This window comes from Cryptomeria japonica, chromosome 4 (assembly GCF_030272615.1).
Source record: "Cryptomeria japonica chromosome 4, Sugi_1.0, whole genome shotgun sequence".
NCBI lineage: Eukaryota > Viridiplantae > Streptophyta > Pinopsida > Cupressales > Cupressaceae > Cryptomeria > Cryptomeria japonica.
The window spans coordinates 79645225-79672266 of NC_081408.1; positions in this window are offsets into that span (position 1 = coordinate 79645225).

Sequence of the window (27042 nt, forward strand, 5' to 3'; positions counted from 1 at the left end):
AAAACCCTTTTATGTTAAAATAAATTATGCATGCACTACATGTTGTTGTAGAACGCATATTGATTTTTCCATGCATTATGTTATATGTCATCATATATGTTGTACTTTGCACACTAATGATGTTTTGTAGGAATGTGGTATACAAGCACCTCCAAAGTCATCAAGAGAATTTATTTCAAGTGTATTATGTCAAAGAGATGATGGGTGCACCTTCTATAAGATTATGCGTTTGAAAGGTTCATGTTGTACTCTTGGTGGTTTGCAAAAGTTGCAAAGATGTATACATTTAGAGTGCACATGAAATCGGAAAGACACTATAGTCTCTTATGAAAAATACAAGTTAATCACATATGGGGTTAAAGATGGAAAAGAGTTGAAGAGATGTGAGTTGGTCAGTCAAGATATACCTGTAGCACAATTTATGAGTTTTTTTGAGGAGAAACTAGTTTATGACTACATAATGCAGACACATAAAGTGTGGTGGTTGGATGAGAAATTCAAGATATGTAAGGATACATTTCCTCTTGGTACCATCATCTCTATTGTAGATTTTGTAGAGAATTATACACTACAATCTCAAAATGAAGCGTAATCCCAATATTACCACTCTCAACAAGTAACTATTTTCATACACATAGCATTCATGCATGAGCATGATAGCACAAAGCAAGATAGAAAGATAGTAAGAGAATATCACTTCTACATAAGCGATGATCAAAGTCATTCAATAAAGTTTGTGCAAGGATTCTTTCAACTCTACTATGAGAATTTAAGGGATAGGAATATCAGATACAACCAACACATCATATGGTCGGATAATTGAACATCACAATTCAAGAATGAAAGGATGTTACATTGGTTGAGTATGATGCATATGAGGATTGGTGTACAATATTTTTGGAATTTTAGTGAGGTTGGACATGGAAAGGGAGAGCATGATGGTACGGGTGCATGTGTAAAAAGAACCCTTGCTAGAGAAGAACTTAAGTATGAAGGTGGTGCTAATTTAATAGATGCAACAACCATTGTGCAATGGTGTAACTTGACAATGGGACCAAGTAATTAAGGTAATTCTACTATTTCTAGATATTTTTGGTTGATACGTGAATCTGATGTTGCAAGCTATGTAGATTGTTGTACACTTACATGATCGAGTGATTTGCACTCATTTAGAAGCCTAGATGCAAGCTCATCAATTATTTATACTGGACAGATGGTATGTTTTTTCTCATCGTGTATGGATTTTTTGTGGGATGAGTGTGAATCATATAAGTGGGTTGATGGATGGTCTTGTAGACCTTTAGTGCTAATTTATACATATCAACTTCCTAAACCACTACAATTGAACTAGATGGAAGTGTATGTGGATTTTGACCATGTATCTGACTTAGTGCAGCCAGGTATTGTTGATTGTTACTTAGTTATTGGAAATTTTTTAACTCATTTTATTTCATTTTACACTATTTTTAGTAGTAATTTATCATTCAATAAAATGCAGGGTCATATGTATGCAGTTATTGCTGATGAAAACAAGAAGGAACATATTACTTTTTGTATTGCTATATTGAGGCAAAAAATAATAATTGAGAACCACAATCATCAATGGAGAGGGCATTGAGTACCCAATGGGGTATTTTGTTGTAACAAGAACATGGCTTAGAAGGTAACCTATGAATAAATTTGATGTTTGGTTGTTTGAGGACTTTGACACACACAAATATATTCTTCATTACTCTAACCTTATTATTGTAGCGAATATTCAATTGATTAAATATCATGGTAGACTCTTCAATAAGAATTTATGACAAGTTTGTGAATTTGACCACGAGGCAATACTTGACACAATAAGGGTTAGAGCTGATCCACAAGGTTCATTAGATTGATTTTACAAAAGGGTAGAGTAATTTAGAGGCCAAATTTTGTGTAGAAGGTCATGAGCTAATTTGTATGTATACAAAGGCCAATTTTTTTTATATAGATGGCCATGAGTTGCTTTGTATGTATTGAGAGGCCCAATTTTGTATATAGACGATGACCATGAGCTGATTTGTATGTAATTAGAGGCCAAATTTTGTGTATAGATGATCATGAGTTGATATGTATGTATTAAGAGGCCAAATTTTGTATATAGACGATGGCCATGAGCTAATTTGAATATAATCAAAGGCCAAATTTTGTATATAGATGGTCATGAGTTGATTTATATGTATTCAGAGGCCATATTTTGTATATAGATGACCATGAGATGATTTATATGTATTCAGAGGCCAAATTTTGTATATAGATGGCCATGAGCTAATTTGTACCTATTTAGGGGCCAAATTTTGTATATATAAACAACCAAATGATTATAAATGCATAAATAAAATTTTGTGATAAAATTTGTATCCATGATTCTACTTGAAATTCATGCACTATACTTTTATTAATGTGTAATTCATGCATTGTTATTTTGCAAATGTGTAATTCATGCATTACTCTTTTGCATTTTTATTTTGCAAATGTGTAACTCATGCATTACTCTTCTGCATTGTTATTTTACAAATGTGTAATTCATGCATTATTCTGTCAATGTGCAAATAGATGGTATTGCAATGACAGGGCGCTGAATGTTCGAGTGACATGGAGACTCAACAAGGACCATGCCTAGGATTAAAATGCCCACCTGGACATTCTCACATTGACATTTCGTGGATATGAAAAACAAAAAGAGATTTACCCCATCTTGCAACTTTGCATTGCACATAACTGACGATATTTGCATCAATAGAAAAATTATCACCCTAATAAAATGGCTTTGTCTCTTCAAAATCCAAGATAGGTTATTGTAGAGGGGCCTAACATGACCTTGTAGGTTCAAATGGATCAGTCATACATGACCTAGATTTTGATAACCAACTCGTCAAAGTTCGACAATTTTTTGAACTTAGGGCACTCAAGAGATGGCATCGAGATAGTAGGGCATCGAATGTTTGGGCGACCTGGGGACCCAACCAAGACCATGCCTAGCATAAAAATTCCCACCTAGAAACTCTCACATTGATGGTTCGTGGATTCGACAAACAAAATAAGATTTACCCTATCTTGCAACTTTGCATTGCATGTGACTGATGATATTTGCATCAATAGAAAAATAATTTCCCTTAGAAAATGATTTTATCTCTTCAAAATATGAGGTAGGTTATTTTAGAAGGGCCTAACATGACCCCATGAGTTCAAATGAATCACTCATACGTGCCTCGGATTCTAAGAATTATCCTGTCAAAGTTCGACAATTTTTTGAACTTAAGGCACTCAAGAGATGGCATTGCAATGGAAGGGCATCAAATGCTTGAGTGACTTGGGGACCCTACCAGGACCATGCCTAGCATAAAAATTCCCATCCAAACACACTCGCACTAATGGTTCATGATATGAAAAACAAAACAAGATTTACCCTATCTTGCAACTTTACATTGCATGTGACTAACGATATTTGCATCAATAGAAAAATTGTTGCCCTAAGAAAATGGCTTTGTCTCTTCAAAATATGAGATAGGTTATTGTAGAGGAGCCTAATGTGACCTTGTGGGTTTAAACAGATCACTCATACATTCCCCATATTTAAATAAATAGCCCATCAAAGTTTGACAATTTTTGAACTTAGGGAACTCAAGAGATGGCGCCACGATAGTAGGGTGTCAAATGTTTGGGTGACCTGGGGACCTAGCTAGGACCATGCCTAGCATAAAAATGCCCACTCGGACATGCTCACATTGATGGTGTAAAGCGGAAAATTGAACCCTAGGTGTTCTCCCCCACTCCAAGGAGGAAAGGGGGTCACTAGGATTGATGGTTTTCACTTAGGAGGGACTTTACATTCAAAAGAGGGGTTGAAACCCACAAGATCCAATCCCACACAATCCAGGATTGGATTCTAAATGAGTTTCAAGGGTTGTGACATCAAGGATACCCTCTTTTGTAAAGAATGTAGATAGAAGATTGAACTAGGAATGTATGTAGAAGCAAGAAAGATTCGCTTATAAACAGAGATAGGGATACGGGATGAAGCTGTGGACCTGGAATTAGCAGTAAAATGTCGAGATGATGCTGTTCTGCAAATTTGGGTGAAAGTTGACGGGACGATGGGGCTCGGCATGCACACGGTCCTCTGAAAAATCCGCGAAACGAAGGGGGATCTGTTCGTCTCTACACAAGGGTTCCAGATCTTCAATTATAGCCGCGTACCTGCAACCTACACACAGAAAAGAGAGGATGATTGGGGGGTTAGGGATTAAGGGTTTGCCTTTAGGTCAAACCCCGGTTTTGGAATTAACCAAGAAATGAGAATGCTGTAAATGTAAATGTTTGTAATGTAAACAAGTACTGATACCTTGTTGTAAGAATGTTTGTATTCTTACATGCAAAGGTGTAATGTATGTTATGTGTTATGTGTTGTAAGTGATCTCCTCTTCAATGGTTGAATCCTTGTCTTGAATGCAACACTTAGCCTTGAATGGAGACTTAGAATACTCAATTGCTTGAAGGAATGCTTGAATGCTTGAATGCTTGAATGTTTTCCTAGCGCTTTCGCCTCTTGTACACATATGTCCTTCCTTTTTCTTGCCTCCTCAAGTGGGAGGGGAAATGTAGTTTATATACTTGTCAATTAGGGTTGAAAGACTGATTTTTCCAACCTTGGGCCGACATAGCAACCTTATTTTCCAATTTGCAAACTTAAAGACCCGAAGCCCCAAAAGAGATCGGGCCCAAAATAGGGCCAGGGACCAGGGCGCTGGGTGCCATGGTCCCACCTCCAGGGACAGCAGGGTGCAAGGAGGATCAAGCCAGGGTGCTGAAAAATGCAGTTTTTGGTGTCATAAGCAAGTTTCGGGGTCTCCATTCAGGTTCAGTGTTGCGCCGCCATCGTGAAGACCCAAATGCAGTCGAAATTGCAAGTGTCACAATTTTAGGGCACGACAGATGGTTTTTGGATATGAGAGAAATAATGAGATCTACCCTATCTTGCAACTTTGCATTGCAACTATTGACAACTTTTGACAACTATTAACAACTTTTCACAACTATTGACAACTTTTCACAACTATTGACAACTATTGACAACTATTGACAACTTTTCACAACTATTGACAACTATTCACAACTTTTGATCTCAATGATCATAAAATTTGGTGAAGTTTCCCAAGGCAGCCAAATTCAACACTTGGAATTTAGATAATACCAAATGTCATTCATAAGTTCCATTGAATTTCAATATCATTAATCCATAACATGCTAAATTTTTTATAACTCAACCATGTTCATTATTGAATATAAATTGTTTATAAGTTATTCAAAACATAATCATTCTTATTGAAATGAATATACATTATTCATAACTTAACAATTCTTAAGATGTTAATATATTGTTCAAAGTATGAAGATATGCACACAATGAAGAAATTAGATTGAATATCATCTTTTTAATATATTCAAATGTAGAATAAAAGTTTCACAAAATTGTGGCATATGTGCCAACTCAACAAAATGTACAAAAATGCCATATGTGCCAACTCAATAAAATGTACAAAAATGACATATGTGCCGAATCAATTATACAATTTTTGCAAAACTATGGCATATATGCCATCTCAAGATCGATATACAATGGCTAAAACTAACAATATATAACTCTCAAAATCTTATAGTTGTGGTGGATCATCAAAGTTGAGACTCTTTGAAGTATTGTGTGGCTCTGTGGATGTCTGCAGAACAACAATTCAAACAAGTTAGATTACTTATGTCAATAATAATTTACAGTTGTCAAATTAACATCAAAATAACTAGTGTACTATTATTTATCTACAATTGATTTGTTGATTACCTTATGTTGTGATTTTTTTCCTAAAATTCAATCTGCAAATGATGGTCCCCTTTGACCCCATTTACTAATAGGAGTCCTACCAAATTACTAAGGTAGAGGATACGTCTTATGCTCATATCACGAAGGGGGCTACACCAGTTAAAATGCAATTCATACAAGTCAATATAAACTATTAATATATCTACTTCTATTTAAATGAAGATTTATAATATAAAATAAATGTGTATCGGAGGCTCTGATAGTTCTCCTATTGTCCTAGGAGGGATCATCACTGATGAAATAAGCATTGATGTATCTTGTATGTTAAATGATAAGATTGTAATACAATGAATGTACATGTGCATATAATCATGAAATTGAGAAAATTTAAAAAATATATACCTCTTGCATCTCTTCTTCCAATGGATAATCAAGTGCATTAATCATTGTTGTAAATGATCCTAGCTATCACTATACATGTACAAGAAAAAATATGTTAGACTCGATCAATCTAGATGAATGTGTATAATCATGATAATTTGAAAAAAATCTAAATCATGCTACAATAGCTTGTGTAAGCTCTTAAAACTAGTGTATCTTGATTGAAATTGTGCCCAATTACCTTTTTCTAATTAGGTGTCCTCAAGAATATCCTTTGCAAAGGAGAAATATCAGCCACATGTGATGTACCCTAAAAGTGTAACATAATTAATATACACAAACATATAATGTTAGCATAAAGTTAACTAATTAAAATTCGAATGAGATGCATATTCAATACAAACTATAAACAAGATGTTTACAAATAAGAATACCTTATAGCTCTCTAGGCCAAATGAAATGGCTGTAATGGTCGCATCATGAACCTATGAAAGTTGATCCACAGTCAACATCTGTCAAACCCCACACAAAGATACATTAGAAAGATAATATGCATTATAAAACATTAATTTGAGTTCAAGGTATTATTCTATTTTGGCATGAATTGTAAATTTTTTACCTCTAATGAAGATACAGGTGCAAGGGTTGTGGTAGGTGTGGTGGATGACGTACCCAAATATGCTACATCCTGAAATGCATTATGTTTACATTAGTTTAGTTTTAAATATAATTTTTTTTTTTTTGATCGGTAAAAGGCCGAGGCCAAATTTTATTATAAATTTAAAAGATTTACAACAATACACCTCCATTCAGTGTGGGCACCGGTAGGAAAGAATGGAGGAAAGAAAACCTCCGGTCTAGCCCAGATCCATTATTGGATCAGAATATGAAGTATTACAATAAGAAGTATTACAAAGAGAGACATATGCCAGAATTACATGTCCATGCCAGAATACAAGCTTCGATTTTTAGCCAGTTCTATCTTTTCCCTGCCCTTCTTCAAGGAATTGGCGTCTCTCTCTTCTGAAGCTTTGTATCTGCAAAACTAACACATTCACCTTGTATAATTTATCAGTAACATTGTTAGTAGGAAACTAAAATAAAATATCTTTCCACATGAAAATCTCGATTCATAATGTTACAGCCTTGGTATCTCTTATTTTAGAACCATCTTTCCCATAATTGTTCTAATTTAAGAGATTACCCGGGCTACAACACTCTGTGATATTATTGATTTTTTATCATCTTTTGGCATATTTACAGTTGTTTTTCTTCTTTTCTACTTTTCTGCCTTGCTCCCCATTCCCTAGAGCAGAACAGAGATCATCGATACTCCTTTGTTTGCTGGATAATTATATTTATCTTTGACATAGTAAATATATATATATATATATATATAGACATAAATATATAGGTAAAACCTATATACCTATATCTATATATATATGACAAATCTAACTTCATCTATTCCAGGCTAAAAGAGGACACCAGATATCCCCTTAACCATATTAACCATTCCTTCTATTTATCTATCCAATCTTTCAGCAGAGGTGTCTGAACAACTCTCAGAAAGCAATCATATATTCATATCAGTTACCTCCAATTACTTTTAGCATCCCTCTAATCTAGCCTACCAACATCATGAACTCTTATGAAGCTTGGAACTAACAGGTAGTCCCAAATTTCTAAGCACCATACCTTTTTATCCGAAGATTGAAACACATTCCGTCTTGTAGTAAATTTTAATTTGTTTAGTAAAACTAGAGATCTATCGAAGTCCAATTATGTTAGTCCCTTTAATCATTTTTAATTGAGATAATATAAAATTCTGACACAAGCTTCAGAAAGTCCACCATCAATTATCATTGCAAGCCATAGCCATTCCAGTCGCAGGATTAAAGTAAATGCAATAGATTACCCAGATTAATATTCTCTGCTTAAACCGTATACCTTAGGACCCTTTTATCTTTTTTTCCTATCATTTCGCAGAATACAATGTATTGTTCCATCTTTGTTTTTAAATCTATGTCTAACCCTGGAGGTGTCTCATGCTACTACCTCCTCTGAAGCCTATCAAGAAGTCTGGTGCATAGCATAGGATGTATCCTATATAGGTTCTTCCTCAGAACATGATATCTCATATTCTAGTCTATTCCTATCTTATAATATTTCTTATTGAGATTCCTCAGATCTGTTGAGTAATTTTATCTGAGTGTCCATCAGGTCCTCTATTTGCTAAACTATCAGCCTCTCTATTACCTTCCCTGTATATATGATTGATAGATGTTTCTTCAAAGTATTTAATTAGCTCTAAAACTCTCATCAATTCAGATTCCAATTTCCAATTTGTTGATTGTTTACATCTTACAACATTAATAACTAAAGCCGAATCCCCTTCAATTTCTATATTTTTAATATTTAGTTCTTTAGCTAATATAAGTCCCTCACTTAGAGCATTCATCTCTGCCAGATTGTTAGTAGCAATGCCTATTGGTTTACTTAATTTGGCTATCCACTTACCTTCATCATTAAGTATTAAAACATCCTATTCCTGCAGTTTCGGGGTTCCCCCGAGAAGCTCCATCAAAATTCAATTTGTACCATCCTCTCCTGGGAGGCCTCCATACTGTTTGGGCTCTTTCTTGCTTTGCTTGATCTCCCCCATATCCAATATGAGGAGGAATTCTGAGACCTTCCCATTTGGCTCTAAGTAGTTCATCCCATCTTGTCATTTTAATGCTTTTGGTTTGAAAATCCCTTAATTTGTTGTTAACCTTTTCTACTATAGCTGTCTCTATTTTATTAATTAGTGATTCTATCTTCATGTGTTTCTCCTTGAATATCCTCCTATTCCTTTCTTTCCATATCTCCCAAATCAGTATTGCTGGCACAATTATCCATACCAATGAATATACTCCCTTTATTGATGGAGTATACCAACTCTGTAACCATTCTGAAATATCATTAGATCTAGGGGTTTGCCAACCTAGGCTCTTGCATAGCCAATCCCAACATTCACTGCTAACTTCACAAGTAAGTAGTAAATGGTCTGCATTCTCCTCTTCTTTTTCACATAAAGGGCATCTAGTTGGTCCCATAAATCCTAATTTAGAGAACCAATCCGAAGTGAGAATCCTTTTTTGTGAAGCCGCCCAAGTAAACATTCCCGCCTTGGGCAGCCCTAAATTATTCCAGCATAGTTTTGTAGGTATTCTCTTATTCAGTTAGTTTTAAATATAATTAAAAATCTATTTACACTTGGAAATTTAAAGTATTTAATAAATAAAACATTATAAATTCAAATCAACATAATTTACTAGCAAAGACTTGTTGCATCAAAAGATCTCCAAGGGCCACATCATCTAGTCCACCAACCTCACAAATATCCCTACAACCTATGCATTGATGGTAGCTCAAACCAATTGCACATGAAATGCCATCTACCCTATAGCATCCCTCGTAGCAGGCGATGCATTGGTGACTGTTGGACATGTTATCAGTAGGTGATGCATTGGTGCAAGAGGATGTGAAAACTGTGTCCAAGAGGATGTGAAAACTGTTTCCCATGCTAGATAATGGTTTCGTTTAGTGAGGCAGCTGCCTAAAGAGTCTCCATCTTCATAGACTCATTCATGGCTATAGGGAACATCATGTTGGCTATTTGGAGGAGTTGATTATGTGTTGCATTGATGTTTTGTCATTGATGTCAACACTAGTTGTTTTGTATGCTTTACCGACACCCTTCTGGTCCTGGTAGGTTGTGTGGTTTCTGGTTGGATTGGATCTAGTATGATTCGGTATTTTTGGGTTATGGAATTGGCTTATTCATGCTACTCAGATTTATGTTTAGTTAGTTGGTTTTGGTCTGGTGATTGGATACTATCCTATTTTCAAGAAAGCTTGGTTTGTGGTTCCAGCGAGGGTTTCACCGATAGAGCTTTGATGAAGATCTTTGATGATATGCATAAGTGGTGTTGGTGTGGCTTCTAGTGGAGATTCAAGATGCTAATGGTGATCATGTTCAAGACTTGGCTGATGGAGACCATTGCCTTAGCGTGTGTTGACCTAAATTGGGTCCTGGTTTATCTAGGTTATGGACCGGCTTAATGTAACGTGTAGATTGGACCTCTCAATATGTTTCTGGGATGTCTTATGGGTTGGATATTATTTGTTTGGCCTTAGGCCAACATGTTTTGTAATTATGTAATTGGTTTATTGTTTGGTAGCCAACTTGATTGTTTATGGTCGAGGATTTGTATATATATGATGTAAGATCTCATTGTAGATTATTATGGTCATATGAAAGGGATATGGATATGTAATGTTCGAATAATGTAATATCATTTAGGTAGAGGATTTGGTTGATCATTGGAGATCAAGTTGGGTTTATGGAAGAGGATTTAGTCCTCCGGTGTTGAGATTAATTGGAACTGTACTCAAGCATAGGAGATGCTATCTTTTGCAGTTCATTCATTCTTCCAGATTGTAGTCTGGATTTCTATGTAGTCAGTGAGACTCCTTTTGTGATGAGCAGTGTGCTCTAGGCTGTTGGCCTTCCTGTAAGTGCAATCTCCTCAATTGTAGTTCACATACTTACTACATAAGTATTATCTGACTGTGGGTAGGCTTCCCACCATGGTTTGTCCCTTTAACGAGTTTTCCATGTATAAATCATGGGGTCATGTGGATGGTATTTATTCTCTAATTATTGTTTATGCTTAATTGGTTTAACTTCTATTTCGGTATTTGGTTTAATAATTCTGGTGTTAATGTTTTGGGTTCCGGTATTAAAGTTTTAAATTTCTTATGGTTTTGGTAATCTGTGACAACTGATTCACTGATTCACCCCCCCCCCTCTCAGTTGTCTTTCAATTATTTGAACTGTCTAACAATTGGTATCAGAGCTCTGGTTCTCTCTGTAGAAAGATTAACTACTTGAGGAAGATCCTATGACAACTAATAGTTCAAGTTCATCTAGTTCATCTAGAGCTATCTTTCAAAGCGATATTCCTAGGCTTGATGGAACAAATCATAGAGTTTGGAAGATTTAGATGGAGACTCATTTGAGATGTCTTGGCAAGGAGATTTGGGAGATCACAAAGAATGGTGTTACACCTCATAATCTGGCTTCTGGAAACCCTCCTCCGAAAAACTTGGATAAGGAGCTTGAGAATGATTGTAGAGAAAGAGAAGCCCTCTTGTGTGCACTTTCTTATCAGCGAATAATGGGATTGACCAACAAATCATCTGCAAAGGCTATATGGGATAAGTTGGAGACTCTTAATGAAGGTGACCCTACTGTGAAGATTGCTAAACTTGATGGTTACTGGGTGAGATATGAAAAATTTAAGATGGAAGAAGGTGAAAGGATTACTGCATTCATGGAAAGGGTAAATGAGATTGTTATGGGAATTAAATATTGTGGTGGAATTCTGAGTGAAGATGAAATAGTTTCTAAAGTTCTGAGAGCTTTGCCACCAGCTTACAAGATGAAGGCTAATTCTATTAATGAGTTGAAAACAATGGCTAATACTTCTATCAATAGAGATACCTTGGTTGGGAAATTATCTCCTTTTGAGCTTGAAGAATTTGGACATTTTGGAGCTATGAAGTCTGAACTTACTTTTCATGCATCTGCATCATCAACAAATAATCAAGATTGGAAAGCTTTATATGCAAAGGAATTGCATGATATGAATAGAGAAGATGAAGAATTTGAGCAACTTGAAACCCTATTTGCTAGAAGAGTACCTAAAGGACCGGTAGGAAGTAAGTATGATGGAAAAGCACCTTTTAAATGTTTTGCATGTAATAAGATAGGTCATTTTGCATCTAGTTGTCTTGAAAGGAATTCAAGATTTGAAGAAAGAGTTAGAAGATCTTTTAAGCTTAACCCTCGATATCAGAACAAGTATAAGTACAAGAAAAACAGAGATAAATCATGCTACATAGTGGATGAGGAAGGTGTGACTGATTCTGATGATGAATTGGTAGAAGACTCTGCTAGTGGTTCCAACAATGGAAAGGAATGGGTGTTCCTAGCTATCAAGGAAGATGTTCTGGTACTGAAAGAGAATGTACTTGAAGAGAAGGCTTGTTGCTAAAATTGAAGACAAAGATGAATGGGTAATTGACAGTGGATGTTCACATCATATGACTGGAGATAAAAGGAAGTTTCTATCTTTGCAAGAATTTGATGACAGTTTGGTTAGATTTGGAGATGACAAAGCATGTATGATCAATGGAAAAGGAACAATATCATTGGATGGTAAGAACAATACTGATAATGTTTATTTTGTTGAAGATTTGAAGCATAATGTTTTAAGTGTAGGACAATTGGTAAATAAGGGATTTCAACTATAGTTCAAGGATGAAAAATGCAAAATCATTAATAGATCTGGTTTGGAGATTGCAACCAGTACACAGACTAGACGTAATATATTTGATTTGAATTTCCATGAGAAGACATGTTTGATTGCACAAATTGATGAGAGTTGGCTATGGCATAATAGGCTATGTCATGTGAATTTTGATTGCATTGTTAAGATCAGTTCAACTAAGGCAGTTAGAGATATACCTAAGATTGTGAAGCCCTATAATCCGGCATGTAAAGAATGTCAAATGGGAAAATAGGTTAGAACCTCTTTTAAGAGTATACAAGATAGATGTAATTATGTTCTTGATATTATTCATACTGATTTGTGTGGCCCTACTAGAGTTAAAAGTTTTCAAGGGGATATATATTTTATGCTAATCATTGATGATTATTCTAGAATGATGTGGGTTACTTTTCTAAGGGAGAAGTCTGAGGCTTTTGAAAAGTTTAAAATCTTTAAGGCTAAAGTGGAAACTGAGACATGATTGAGGATTAAATGTTTAAGGTCAGATCATGGTGGAGAATTCACATCTGGTGAGTTTAATAGCTTTTGCGAGAAGCATGGTATAAGGAGACAATTTTATGCTCCACAAACACCTCAGCAAAATGGAGTTGTGAAAAGGAAGAACATAATTATATTGGATGATGCTAGAACAATGATGATGGAAGCTAGTCTACCTTATATCTACTAGAGAGAAGTAGTGAGCACAACAGTCTATACATTCAACATAGTAGATATCAAAGGAGAAACCGGTAAGACACCTTACAAATTATGGTTTGGCAATACAAATACAATTAAGTATTTTAGAATCTTTGGTAGTAAATGTTATATTGGGAGAGATGATATCCTTGGTAAATTTGATCCTAGATGTGATGAAGGCATATTTATTGGTTATTCTAATGAAAGAAAGGCATATAGATGTTATAACAAGCGAGTGCAGAGAATTATGGAGAGTGCTATCAAGGTGGATGAGCTAAATAAAGGTCAAATCAGAGTTTATGAGCAAGAACCGGCAATGGAAATGATCATAACTAAAATGGTAACACCTTTACCGAAACATAATGTTGAACCAGTTACTCCAGCAGTATCAGAAAATTCAATAGTAACTGAAGAACTGGCAAGAGGAATAGAGAATCAGAAGACTACTAGGTATGTGAGATTGAATCATTCAGAAGATTAGATCATTGGGGATAAGAGCCATGGAGTGATGACAAGAAGAAGACTGGCAACTAATGAGGTATGTTTAATTTCTCAAGATGAACCAGTATTAGTAATTGAAGCATGTAAAGATGAATGTTGGTTGAAAGCCATGGAAGAAGAATTAGATCAAATTGAGAAGAATAACACATGGACTTTAGTTCCCCGACCTAAAAATAAGAATGTTATTGGAACTAAATGGGTTTTTAGGAATAAATTGAATGAGGATGGTCAAGTTGTAAGGAACAAAGCTATATTGGTTTGTAAAGGATATTCTCAGAAGGAAGGAATTGATTATGGAGAGACTTTTGCACTTGTAGCTAGGATTGAAGTTGTAAGATTATTCCTTGCCTATGCTGCACATAAGAACTATAAGGTTTATCAGATGGATGTCAAGTGTGCATTTTTGAATGGGGATCTTGATGAGGAAGTTTATATTGAGAAACCTGATGGTTTTTCACTTTCAGATGATAAACACATGGTTTGCAGGTTAAGGAAAGCTTTATATGGATTGAAACAGGCACCTAGAGCTTGGTATGCAAGGTTGGATAAATATCTTTTGAAGCTTGGTTTTACTAAGGGCAATGCTGACAGTAATCTATATTATTAGGTCACTGATGATGATATACTAATTATTGAAGTATTTGTTGATGACATTATTTTGGGAGGTGAAGATAAGTTGTGCATTGAATTTTTTAAAGATATGGAGAAATAATTTGAAATGTCTATGATTGGGAAAATGAAAATTTTCTTAGGGTTGCAGATTACTCAGGCTGATAAAGGTATTTTCATCTGTCAAACTGAGTATGCTAGGGAATTGTTGAAGAAATTTGGTATGGGAGATTCTAAACCGGTAAGTAATCCTATGGTTACAAGTGAGAAATTGACAAGGAAAGATGTTTCTGCACTGGTAAATCCTACAAGATACAAATATATGATTGGAGGTCTGCTTTATTTGACTTAGACTAGGCCTGACATAATGAATGTTGTTTGTATTGCATCATGATATCAAAGTGATCCTAGAGAAAATCATGAGAGTGTGGTGAAAAGAATTTTTAGATACTTGCAAGATACATCGAAATATGGTTTGTGGTACCCTAAGGATGATGACTTTACTTTATGTGCATATACAGATGTTGATTGGACTGGAGATGTTGATGACCAGAAAAGTACTTTCGATGGAGTTTTCTTTCTTGGAAAGAAGTTGGTTTCATGGTTCAACAAGAAACAATCATGTACTTCTTTATCTATTGCTGAAGCTGAGTATGTTGCTGCTACTACTAATTGTACACATGTTCTATGGATGAAGCAAATGTTGAAGGATATCAAAGTGCATTGCACTGGACCGATAGTTATTCACTATGATAACTTTGCTGCTATTGACATATCAAAGAATCTGGTATTTCATTCTAAGACTAAGCACATATCTATCAAGTATAACTTTTTGAAGGAGAAGGTGGAAGAAAATGAGGTCAGATTGGTTTATGTGAACACTAAAGAGCAGATTGTAGATATTTTCACTAAACCTTTGCCTAAAGAATCATTTGAGTACCTGAGAGATAGGTTAGGGGTTTCTGCCCCTTCGACAGAGAACTGATTGATTCTTTTTGGCATCAGTCTAGTATGCAGTATCAGAGATATCATTCATTCTGGCTTTGATGTGGGGATGCTACTGGTCAAGGGGAGTAGTTATCTTGTAATTCAATGGTTTATGTTTTTGCTTTGATATTTTTGTTAGATTTCTGGCATTGATGTCAAAGGGGGAGATATATATGTGAAAAATAGAGCTTTACAAAGATATCATTCACAGGGGGAGTTTGGTCTTTGTTTCATAACTTCATTTCTATATCTTTGAGTGGGATATTGTTGGTTGTCTTCCATTGGGGGAGACTTGTTTGGCATTTCTTGGTACTTATATGTTTTTCACATCTAGTATTGCCATCAATGCCAAAGAGGGAGATTGTTGGCCATTTGGAGGAATTGATTATGTCTTGCATTGATGTTTTGTCATTGATGTCAACACTAGCTATTTTGGATGCTTTACCGACACCCTTCTAGTGCTGGTAGGTTGTGTGGTTTCTAGTTGGATTGGATTCGATATGATCCAGTATGCTCTGGTATGTTTGGATTATGGAATTGGCTTATTCATTCTACTCAAATTCATGTGCAACCAGTTGGTTTTGGTCTAGTGATCAAATTCTATCCTATTTTCTAGAAAGCTTGGTTTGTGGTTCCGGTGAGGGTTTCACCAATAGAGCTTTGATGAAGATCTTTGATGATATGCATAAGTGGTGTTGGTGTGGCTTCTAGTGGAGATTCAAGATGATAATGGTGATCATGTTCAAGACTTGGTTGATGGAGATCATTGCCTTAGCGTCTATTGACCTAAATTGGGTCCCAGTTTATCTAGGTTATGGATCGACTTAATGTAACATGTAGATTGGACCTCTCGATGTGTTTTTGGAATGTCTTATGGGTTGGATATTATTTGTTTGGTCTTAGGCCAACATGTTTTGTAATTATGTAATTATTTTATTGTTTGGTGGCCAACTTGATTGTTTATGGTCGAGGATTTGTATATATATGATGTAAGATCTCATTGTAGATTATTATGGTCATAGGAAAGGGATATGGATATGTAATGTGCGAATAATGTAATATCATTCAGGCAGAGGATTTTGTCGATCGTTGGAGATCGATTTGGGTTTATGGAAGAGGATTTAGTCATCCGGTATTGAGCTTAACTGAAACTATACTTAAGCATAGGAGATGCTATCTTTTGCAATCCATTCATTCTTCCAGATTGTAGTTTGGATTTCTATGTAGTTAGTGAGACTCCTTTTGTGATGATCAGTGTGCTCTAGGTTGTTGGCCTTCCTACAAGTGCAATCCCCTCAATTGTAATTCACATGCTTACTACATAAGTATTATCTGACTGTGGGTAGGCTTCCCACCGTGGTTTTTTTTTTAACAGGTTTTCCATGTATAAATCTTGGTGTCATGTGGATGGTATTTAGTCTCTGATTGTTGTTTATGCTTAATTGGTTTAATTGCTATTTTGGTATTTGGTTTAAGAATTTTGGTATTAATGTTTTGGGATCTGCTATTAAAGTTTTAAATTGCTTAATGTTCCAGTAATCTATGACAATCGATTCACCTCCCCCTTAGTTGTCTTCTAGTTATTTGAACTGTCTAACACATCACATGCACAAAGGGTTTTGGAGCATGTGGAACCCAATTCTGAGTATTATGTATGCATCGAGACCCTGGTCTATCTTGGGCAAAGCCTCCACCTTTTCCTTGGAACTCCCTCATATCAAAACAATTAGGGATCTCATTCAGGATGAACTTATAGTATAGTTTCCTCAAAAAATATAAAGGCACCTCAAAGTTTTTGCAAGGAGGCTGGTCAAAGACCATCCACCACCTATCCCAAAATTATGTTTCAATGTCATTGTGATAACACCAATGCATAGGAACCCATTTGAATTAAGAGGTAGGGTCTCTTGGGTTTGGGGATTGGTGAAAAGAGCAAATATTTGTGGTTTGCTTATTTCTTTATTCCTTACAACATCATATGAGAGACCTTGTGCATAAAATTTGCAACATGAGTTTCTATATGCATCCCATTCAATGACTTGTTTTGAAACCTTGTCGACACTATCCACTATTTTTCCTAGGGCTCAGGAAAGGTTTTCATGGTGTTGGTGTTCATATGCTTTTAATCTAGTCACTAGGTTGGAAATGCTTATCCTAGTTTGTGCTAGACGGCCTAGTGAATCCTCTTGTGTGGTTTGGGAAGGGGTTATTGGAGGATTAGGAGGATTATGGGGCATATTTTTTTGACGGGGAATGTTTCCTTGAGGGGGGTTGTTTCGTTGAGAATCTAATACCAAATTTCTAAAATAAATAAAATTAATCAAAAACTAAAAAACTATAGCAAAATTCAAAATAGTGAAAAATAAAAATGCATAAATAAACTATAAACTAAGCTCTCTGACGATGTGGCATTTTTTTTTTGTCTTATAGGGATAAAATTGTGATTGTGTTCCTTGGACTATGCTTGATCACCATTGGTTTTTGGTGTAGGCCACGAGTAAAATGGACCTAGTCGGGTAAGAAAAAATTATAATAAGAAAAAAGCGTATGGGTTTTTATTACTAAGAACATTGCGTATGAGTTACTAATCTTATTATTAATGAATACACAATTTTTTTAATAATACAACCCCATACATGTTATGGTTCATATTTTCCAAACCGTAACGTGTATGAGATTTTTTTTTTCAAATAACCCATATGCGTTACATTCATTTTTGGTTTTTATTATGGTGTTCAATTTTTTTTCACCATATTGGTGCACTTACCCCCATTATTTTTTATGTTTACTATTAATAGAGACACTTCCTATTCCATAAATCATTGCAACTTCCTCTCCTACAAATTTTATAGATCCACTATCATAGTTTTTCAAGGTAATAAAATTTTCTTTGTCTTTAGTCATGTGATTTGAGCATCAGGAATCAATGATCCATGATCTAGGTTCAACTTTAGCATGTAGTGTAGTCTTCTCTTTTGGTCTTCTAATACAATCCTGATACTTCTCTTTTATTTCTAGAAATAAGGATTCTTCATTTGAATGTAGGACATCTTCTTCTTAAGATGAGTGTGCTTTCATAGAATACAAACTCATTTTCCCTTTATCTCTACCATCCATTGATTTCTTAAAGTCATTTCTTCTATAATTGCTTTTCTTTACATCATTTTCAAACTTTTTGTAATCTTATTTATATGTACATTTTGAAGCATAATGACCTATTCTTCCACAATTAAAATGGGTAACTTACCTTTATACTTCCCAGTTCCTCTCTTCAGTCTTCTTACAAAGTTTTTTTCAATTGCATCTAGGTTCTCACTAGTTTCTAGTTTATCTCCTGACATCCTTGAAACATTAAATGCAACTTCTCTTTGATAGAATGTTGTATCTTCAATCTCACCAATCTCATAGGCAGACAATGTACCAATAAGCTAGTGATCAATCGAATAGTTGTTCAAATCATGACATTATTCAATTGCATACTTCTTCAATTTATAGGGTTTTCCCAATGTGAATATGATCTTTCTAATAGCATCACTCTCTTCAAGCATTGCACCAACAACTCAGATAGCCTCCATTGTATCATTTACTATATGCATGTAACTTTCAACACTTTCATTATCAGCATTTATGAAACCTTCAAATTTCCGCTTCAAGTTTAAGAGTCTTGCTTGTTGTGTCTTTGGGTCACCTTCATATTCATAACTCAAGTTGTTCCAAATTCCCCTAGCTTCCTTCATTCCTTTGAATTTGCCAAAAAATTCATCACTAAGATAACTGATTAGAATTGTTCTAGCCTTCTCATTTGTCTCTTGGTACTTAATCTCATCTAGAGTTAATGGTCCATTAGGAGGTCATTGATAACCAATCTGGATAATCTCCCATATTTCATTATGCAATGTTTCCAAATAGGATTCCATTCTTTCCTTTCAATAGTTGTAGTTTGTTCCATCAAACATTATAGCTTTAATAATGAAGGTCATGTGCCATTTTAGATCTACCTCAAGTGGTTAAGCTTTCCATAGAGGAACCTCACTCTGATATCAATTGTTGAACACCCAACATGATTGAGAGTTAGGGGTGAATTAGTACGGAACTTCAAAAATAGTTATTAATAAACTTACTCTATATCAACACTTTCGCCATCAACACATCAAACAAAAACACATGAACACCAGATATACATGGAAAATCCAAACAGGGAAAAACCATGGTGAGAATATAACTCACAATATAAATAACAATGTTTGCAACATTTTAGACTTGTAGCCAAGGAGCACCAACACCTGAAATTATTGCAAAACTAAGGTGCAATACCTTAGGAAAGATACAAATGGAGTTGTGTAGCTAAAGAGCACCTCTTTAGGACAAGATACAAAATGTTACCGAAGGACTCACTATCAATTAGCAACGAATGAAATAGTTGAACTGAAATTAAGAAGGATTCTCTTGATCATGAAATTGTCCTTGAACAGTAATCAAGTGACCAATAACATGAAAAATATCTTTGTAAATCTCCACTAGCACAATACTTTATCTAACAGAATATATCAACTTCAAAGCTCTTCCTAATCTAACTTTCACATCACCACAAACTCAAATCTAATTCCAAATCATTTGCATACACTTCTCATCCATACTCAATTCATCCTTGAATAGATCTTCTATATGAGATACAACATTGAAATCCTAAACAAGAGTCGACCAAGACAATATTACATAAAATAAGCTACCTGGAACAAAAATACTTAGTGTAGCATAGGAAATTAGGAAATCATCACAAACAAGTATAAAAACTAATCATTAATCATTGTCTAATCACAAAAAGCTAGAATGTAATGATCTATCCTAAGCACACTCAATAGAGACATGAAATCAAAACATTCAAAACTAGAAATTAAGCAAACCAAAGGTATGATTTGAATGCTCCTTCATGCGGCTCCATTGTTCTTCTTTCCTCTTCAAATGGTTTGGTTGTGGATCTCACCTACAAGTGCACACACATAATTGAAAGCAAGATTGACATGATTATTGATCAAGAGTACTAGAAGTGTAAATTCGATAGTCTGATTAAGGATTATTAGCCTTGATTGATGAAGATCATCCAATTTATAGATAAATTGGAGAAATGACAAGATTAGCATGAAATGGATATTAGAAGCAATTAATTTCAAAATGGGAAAAATGAGTGGAAAGAAGAAGGTTATGACACCTTCTATGTCATGAATTATGACATATTGCCAATGCAAAGCTTAGAGGACTAGAACCCTATGACATATTGCTATGCCAAGAGTATGACGCATGAAGCACAAAAATAGGGAGAACTAAAGACAAGTTAATTAGGTGGAAATTAAAATTAGGAAATTAGAAAATAGGTGGAAATTAGGAATTAGGAAATAATGAAATTAGAAATTAGGTAAATTAATTAATAATTTGTCATTTATTAATTAATTCACAAAGAGGAATAATTATCCAATTAAATGAACATTTAATTGTAATGAGAAGACTTAGGATAAATAAACAATTTATTAATCCTAAAGGAAGAAATGACACACACAAGGTTAAATGATTAAATCACGAAACCCTAGAAGACGAATTAGGTCTTGAAAGATAATTGACTCGATTTGATTTGATTAAATGATTTGATTGATAAAATGTGCCAATTGACGAGGAACAATGACAAATTGATCCAAATTGACACGATTGAGAAGGACGACTATCGATGATAAATTTATCGCAAAATGACAAAATTGACAAGAGGACAAGGATTGATGACAAAATAGATTGCAAAATGACAGGATTGAAAATGACCACGACTGATGACAAATCAATCGCAAAATGACAAGATCGAACATGACAACGATCGATGACAAATCGATCGTTAAAACGACAAGATTGAAGGATTGATGATAAATCGACAAGATTGATAAGAGGACAAAACCCTAATTAGGATTGATGATGTCCAAAATGATGACAAATTAGCACACACATTGATGCGACGGGCTAAAATCGATCAAAATCATGACTGGATAGTGTTGTCGACAAGACCAAATTTTGAGAGCAAGACAAATGAGGAATGCAGAAGAATGACTTGATGTTCGCAAATGATAAAAACCAAGTGCATGACATAGGAGAAATGTTAATGTGACGCAAAAACCTAAAATGAGGCAATGCGCAAATGTTAAAGTATGATTCCGCAAGCGTTGACCATTTTTGGGTGTCTACACTTACATTGGTCAACTCTAGGAGAAAGAGGAAACCAACAAATATCATAATACATCATCCCATGAATAATTTGATAATCGATACATGCTAGCACGTATTTCAAAAGATGTTACAAAGCATAACGTGTAGATATAATCAATCAATCGACCAAATAATTACTTCCAATGGAGAATACTCCATGTAGATCTCCACAAACCAAATTGATACCCAAATAATCACCTTAATACATCTTCCAACAAATATTTGGACCAAAAGAACATGATCCAATAAACCACAATGCAATTCCCATCATATCCGAAGGCACCAAAAACAATCTAGACCACCCTAAATACAAGATGACACAACCAACACCAAAAGAGTATCCAAACCAAACTCTATCTAGATAACCAAGGTTTGACAAAGCTGTAGCGTCCTAAAATTGCGACACTTGCAATTTTGACTGCATTTCAGTCTTCACGATGGCGATGCAACACTGAACCTGAATGGAGACCCCGAAACTTGTTCATGACACCAAAAACTGCATTTTTCAGCACCCTGGCCTGATCCTCCTTGCACCTTGCTGTCCCTGGAGGTGGGACCATGGCACCCAGCGCCTTGGTCCTTCAGGACTAGGGTACCCAGCGCCCGGGTCCCCCAGGACCATGGCACCCAGCACCCTGGTCCCTGGCCCTATTTTGGGCCCGGTCTCTTATGGGGCTTCGGGTCTTTAAGTTTGCAAATTGGAAAATAAGGTTGCTATGTCGGCCCAAGGTCGGAAAAATCAGTCTATCAACCCTAATTGGCAAGTATATAAACTGCATTTCCCCTCTCAAAAAGGGTAGATGGAAAAAAGGCGGAAGCAATATTCAAACATTCAAACATTCAAGCATTCAAGCATTCCTTCAAGCAATTGAGCATTCTAAGTCTCCATTCAAGGCTAAGTGTTGCATTCAAGACAAGGATTCAACCATTGAAGAGGAGATCATTTACAACATACAAAATACAACATTCATTACACCTTCGCATGTAAGAATACAAACATTCTTACAACAAGGTATCAGTACTTGTTTACATTACAAGCATTTACATTTACAACATTCTCATTTCTTGGTTAATTCCAAAATCAGGGTTTGACCTAAAGGCAAACCCTTAATCCCTAACCCCCCAATCGTCCTCTCTTTTCTGTGTGTAGGTTGTAGGTACGCGGCTGTAATTGAAGATCTGGAATCCTTGTGCAGAGACGAACAGATCCCCTTTCATTTCGCAGATTTTTCAGAGGACCGTGTGCACGCCGGGCGCCATCGTCCCGTCAAATTTCGCCTGAATTTGCATAACAGCATCATCTCGACATTTTACTACTAATTCCAGGTCTGCAGCTTCATCCCGTATCCCTATCTCTATTTATAAGCGAATCTTTCTTGCTTCTACATACATTCCTAGTTCAATCTTCTATCTACATTCTTTACAAAAGAGGGTATCCTTGATGTCTCAACCCTTGAAGCTCATTTAGAATCCAGTCTTGCATTGTGTGGGATTGGATCTTGTGGGTTTCAACTCCTCTTTTGAATGTAAAGTCCCTCCTAAGTGAAAACCGTCAATCCTAGTGACCCCCTTTCTCCTTGGAGTGGGGGAGAACACCCAGGGTTCGATTTTCCGCTTTACATTTTGGTGAACCCGACGTGAACATCCTTTCTGATTATTCGTGGTTAGATCTGAAAATTGGATGCCTTGATTACATTTCCATGTTTGATCTTTTGCAAATTTTAGAGGTTAAGTGCATAAAAACCCTAAAATTTTCTTTTTAGTAATTGAGCTTGTGAAATGTTTAATTGTTAATGCTTGTTTCAGATCTACCCTTCTACTACAAATTATCAAATCATATCTGTGCTTTAATTTTGAAAATTAAGTGGTTAAGTGTCAAAACCCTCTTGATTCAACCTTTGTCTGATAATTTCACTGAATAAAACACTTCCAAATCGCCTGTAACTTTGGATTCCGCAACAAAATCATAATATCTCTCATCCCTGAAAATTTGGAAAAAAGTTGCGAGGACCGTGTGCACCCCGAGCGCCATCGTCCCCGACATTTTTTTTGAAATTTCGGGAGCTAGATCTTACTGTATTTTTCTGCTAAAATCCAGAATTTTGGCTGATTTCATTAATCCTAACACTTTCAAAATTAAAGTCAAAGTTGATCTAGGGATTGCTTGGATTAAGGCTTCTAATCATTCAAAAAATTGTTGAAACTGAAATTCATGTCAAAATTGTGTTTCTTACTGCCCTAAATCTGAAAAGTGTGTTGGCATTCATTCGAAATTTCAGTGCTTTATTCAAATTTTTGCAGTTTGTGACTTTTGAAATTAGATGTTTAATTACAACAACCTTGATTTCCACTTTCAAAATTGAATTTTGTGTGAAATTGAGTCAATTTTTAAATTTCAAAACTTGCATTGCTTTTAGTATTCCCTATAAAATCATAAAATTCAAAATTTCAGTTTCCCTCTCTTTTTCAAAATTCAAATTTTGCATTTTTCAACAATCTTGGTAGGGTTCAATTTTGAGATTGCAACTTTAATTTGGCCTATCTACAGATCGTAAAATCACTCAATTTTTTCAGGTTAGCTTTAAAATCATTATAACTTTCATCCCTGAAAATTTCGAAAAAAGTTGCGAGGACCGTGTGCACTCCGTTCGCCACGGTCCCAAACATTTTTTTTGAAATTTCGGGAGATTGTCCTGATTGTATTTAACAGCTTCAATCTAGGAGATTGGCTGACTTTATTGAAATTTTCTACCTCTAAAATTCAAAATCTTCTCTCTTTCCCTAGTGCATGAGTTTTACAACAATAAACCCTACTTACACTATTCCCATTAGATGAAGCCTTAGAATTAATTCTTTCCAAGGTTTAATTACTGAGGAGATGGAACCTAATTTGAATGGCCTTTTTAATGAGGACACGGGTAATTCCTCTAATCCTCATAATGATGAAGAAGATCTCCATGAGGTTTCTGAAGAACAACTTTCGAATTTGGATAACCAATTTGACGATTTTCGACAATGGATGTCTCAAGAATACCCTGATAGTCAAGCTCTTCCTTTAATTGAGGGTCTAAAACGTATGCTTCAAAGTGATAAGAATGGAATTGATATTTTGCGTGGTATTGCACACATTGTGGATTCGAATGTGATGCCTATGAAGAGTTGTGCTGAAACTTTGGGTTATACATAACCTCCTACTCAAGACAATCATTCTATCCCTTTGACAACTTCTATTGCTAGTATACCTACTTTCACATCAAACATAATGACTACTTCAATACAAGACATTCCTCCTATGATCACCAGTCATTGGGGAAATCCTTCTTCTTTAATTAACCCTCTTCCTTCATTCAATCCGACTTCTTCATTCATTCCTTCAATGAGTGTCCCTATTATATCTCCAAAAATGAACTTGGTGCAAGGGGGCAATTCATTTAACCATTCCATTCCTCCTTGTAGTGTTCCTCCTTTCCAATCATCTCCTATGACTAACTATCATAGTGTCCCGCCACCTTACTCTCAATCAATACCTTCTTTCAATAACATAATACCTCCATCTCAATCTAACACGTCTAATATGAACTCTTCGACTGAAGCGACCATTAACAATCTTGCACAAACTGTCTCTTCTTTACAGCAACAAATTGCCTCTATGAATCAATCTAAGTTTAGTGTGCCCACATTTGATGTTGCGAGCCCACTTTCTCTTGACATTGTTCGAGCTATTCCCCCTAAGCATGTTGAACTCCCACAATTGGAGCTTTACAATGGTAAAGGTGATCCTCTAACACATGTTAAGACCTTTCAAACAATATGTACTAATTTTGCTTATGACCAAAGGTTGCTTGCAAAACTGTTTACTAGAACATTAAGAGACAAAGCCCTACAATGGTATTGCTCGTTGCCTTCCTATTCTATTACTTCTTTGGAACAACTGGCAAATGCTTTCATTCAACAATTTCAAAACAATATAAGTCCTAAAGTTACTTTGATTGATTTAATGCATTGTAAACAAGGTGTTAAAGAGAAAGTGACTGATTTCATTGGTAGATATAAGCATTTGTATGCTCAAATTTCTTTTCCAGTGCCTGACAATGATATTCAAAGAATCTTTATTTCTAATTTACAAAAAGATATTAGAGAAAAACTTCTGTTTTCTGAGTTTACTTCTTTCCAACAGTTGTGTGCAACTCTTCACAATTATCAACTGACTGTGAGTCAAATGGAACAAGCAAATCCTATGGCTCCGAGTGATAAGGGTGATATTAGTCAACAACCATTTGGGAAGTTTAAACCGAACAGAGAGTCCATTAAATTCAATGAAAACATCATCAACAATGTGAATGCAGCATCAGGTGTGCCTCCTATTTCTAAGTTTTTCAAGAAAGAAAGAAAGTTTACTCCTTTGAATGAATCATTGCATAGTATTATGAATAAGTTATTGGAACAAAATGTGCTTACTCTTCCTCCTATAAGGCAAATAGATCCTGCAAAGATTAATTCACCCTATTTTGATAACAAATCTTTTTGTCAATTTCATCGTCAACCTGGGCATGATACTGAAAAATGTTTTGCTTTGAAGGGTAAAATTCAAGATTTGATTGATAATAATACTATCTCTGTTTCTAGTGTGAATGATAAAGGCAATACATCTGTAGCTCCTCCTAACCAAAATCTCAAGATTTTTACTGATCCGTTACCTTCTCATACCTCTAATGCGATCGATACTAATGATTCCTCTGTCTCACCTGATGATCTTGTGTCTATGACTCCGAATGTGATTAACTTTGTAGAGCAGCAGAAAATCCCTAAAGAACCTTCCATCACCTTTGATTCCAGTGAAACTATCAGGGCACCTGATGGTCCTGTATATATAGTTGCAAAAGTCAAGAATACACCTTGCCGTGGAGTGCTTATCGATCCTTCTTGTATGGTTAATATCATTACTGAAGAATTTCTTTTTACTTTGCAATTGAATCAAGTGATCTATGACGAAACAAGTGTGGTTGTGAAACTATTTGATGCATTTTCTTCTCCTGTAATTGGTTCTATTACATTACCTATTGAGGTCCATAACAAATCCCTTGATGTAAGCTTTGCTATTATTCCATCATCCGAACAATTTCGTGTGAAGCTAGGCTATCCTTGGCTATCTTCCATGAAAGCTATTGCTTCTCCTATTCACAAGTGTTTGAAATTTCCCCATAATGGTGAAGTTGTTACTGTCAATCATAGTCTCTTTAAACCGGCTGAAAGAACTTCTAGCATTCCTATTGATTATTTCTGGCCTAAACAATTCCAATCTCTTCCTCTGCGAAGTGATCATCTTTTCAAATCTTATCAAAAGTGGAAAAAAGATATGATCCTATCTCTAAGTGAACCTAGAACACCCAAACTTGATATTCC